This window comes from Cystoisospora suis (assembly GCF_002600585.1).
Source record: "Cystoisospora suis strain Wien I chromosome Unknown contig_4638, whole genome shotgun sequence".
NCBI lineage: Eukaryota > Apicomplexa > Conoidasida > Eucoccidiorida > Sarcocystidae > Cystoisospora > Cystoisospora suis.
Genome location: NW_027157430.1, coordinates 42,023 through 44,206, shown reverse-complemented (window position 1 = coordinate 44,206; position 2,184 = coordinate 42,023). Strand labels below are relative to the sequence as shown.

Genomic DNA, 2,184 nt, shown 5'->3' with positions numbered 1-2,184 from the left:
AGCTCTCTCTCTCTCTGTATATATGTATACACAATACCTCGGGTAATTTAGGTTATCTTTGCTGGCGTACCTCGTCTAGGTCTTTTTATTCTTCTCGTTCGATTCTTCTTCTTCTTTCTTCTCTCTCTCTCTTCTATCTCTTCTATTTCTTCTTCTTTTTCATTCTTTTCTCTCTCTCTCTCTTTCTCTTTTTCTTCTTGCATTAACATTGTTGTATTGTAGTACTGGATGCATGTATCACTGAGTGAGAAATGCTTCGATCAGCTTCAGTCGCAGAACCTCATGGCCATCGGCCTTCTTGAACAAGTACGTCCTCGTCTTTCTCTCTCTCTCTTTCTTTCTTTCTTTTTATCTTTCTCTCTTTCACAGTCTCTCTTATCTCTCCCTCGTTCTTTCTTTCGTTCCTCTCTCTTTTGTCTCGTCTGCTCTTTTTCTTTTCAAGAGAGAGACACACAGAGACATTTTCATTGCAGCTCGCCCCAGTCACGCAGACAAACGACGTCTTGTCACTGTCTATCTCCATCCCTCTGTCTAGAGGTCTCTGTCCCGCATGAATTGTCTTTGTCTCTCTATCTTCCCCTTTCTCTCTCTCTTTGTCTCGCCTCCTCTCTCTCTAGGTAATAGTGGAGATGAATATACATCTCGTCTGTTTCTCTCTTATCGTTGAAGAGCGCGGCTGGAATTTCTCAACGTTCTTAGATCTCTAAGAAAGACAAAAAAGAAGAGAAAGAAAATATTCGATTCTTCTCCCTTTCTCTGCAGTAAGAAAGGGAGAGAAGCACAACTCAACAGGTGTGTGTATGGATATTTATTTAACAATGTCTCTTCAATAAAGATGTTCACACTCTAGTAGATAGATGAAGAGAAATCTGAGAAAGGTGTACATCTATATCTATTTATATCAATATGCTGAGACGTGTATGATACGTATTAGGGGCTTTTCTTCTTCTTCCTAATTCTCGTCTTCCTCGAGGTCATGCGGGGTTTCTTTTTGTCCTTTCTTTCTTTCTTTCTTTCACTTCTTCCTCTCTCCTCTCAGTCTCTTCTTCTACCTTCAGCATCGTCGTGATCTGTGTATCTGTCTCTATGTGTAAGGATGGATGTGTATCTGTGTGTGAGGTGTATGTACACCGTAGGATTTGAGCTGCGGAGTCACGAAGTCTGGAAAAGAAGTGACCTCTTCGAAGCTTCAGCAAACTCTCATTTCCATTCTCTCGGATAGTCAATTCTCTGCTAGGTACAAAACACACCTCACCTTCAAGGAAACAAAGAAAAAGAAAGAAAGAAAGAAAGAAAGAAAGAGAAAGAAAAGAGATATGATTGATGACACTGAGCTGAGTAATAGACAGGACAAGAAAGAAACAAAGAGGAGGTGAACGGATAGACAGAAAGAGAGACAGAAGAGAGGAATGAGAGATCACTTCTCATTCTCTCTCTCTCTCTCTTAGTATGGTAGAAGAAGAGAGAATTCTCTACAGGCGTGAAAACGAAGGGAAAGCTTCCAAGGGGACAAAGTGTTCTCTTAATTTCTTTATCCGCCTCGCTCCGTCGACCAGGAGATGAAGAGAGGAAGATATACACATCTGTAGAGAGAGATTTATATAGAAAGATATGTATACATAGATCTATAGAAATACTTCTTCTTCTGCTTCTTGTGTGAGGCTTGTCTTTCGTTTGAGAGTGTTCCTTCACTGCTATTTGTGTATACTTGACGTCTATAGATCTTGTGAAAGATAGTTAAAGATATCTACGCATGCAGACATGAATATGTATGAGGAGCATCTCTCTGTGTGTATGTATTATGTATATGTATATATATGTATGTATTATGTATGTATATGTATTAGGCTTCAAATATTCCATTCACGGAGAGGGCTTTCCTTTTTGTTCTCTATCCCTGCTTTCTATCTTTCTATTTTTCTTATTTCTTGTCTCTCCGTGACTAGGCTAAGATGCATGTGGTTTGCTCTTGCATGTGTATGTACACTAGAGTAAGTGAGAAGATTCGACTTCTCCTTCTCTACTTCACGCAAATGAATGGACTCTCCCCTTCCGATCACGTCAAAGTAAGACAAACGTCTCACATACAACACTACCACTACCTATCTTTAATCTATCTCTAATCTATCTACACTCTATCCTTACTGGGTCTATCTACCCTTATTCTATCTTTAATCTATCTGT

General features: G+C 39.5%; 1 protein-coding gene across 1 annotated transcript in view; it reads left to right on the top strand.

Annotated features, from left to right (window-relative positions):
• Positions 1 to 915: 915 nt before the first annotated feature.
• CSUI_008331 (uncharacterized protein) overlaps positions 916 to 2,184 on the top strand; it is a 4,417-nt gene continuing 3,148 nt past the window's right edge. The window contains exons 1-2 of the mRNA XM_068068465.1: positions 916 to 1,237; positions 1,991 to 2,066. The gene's annotated coding sequence lies outside the window, so the exon portion shown is untranslated. The remainder of the gene's footprint in view (positions 1,238 to 1,990; positions 2,067 to 2,184) is intronic.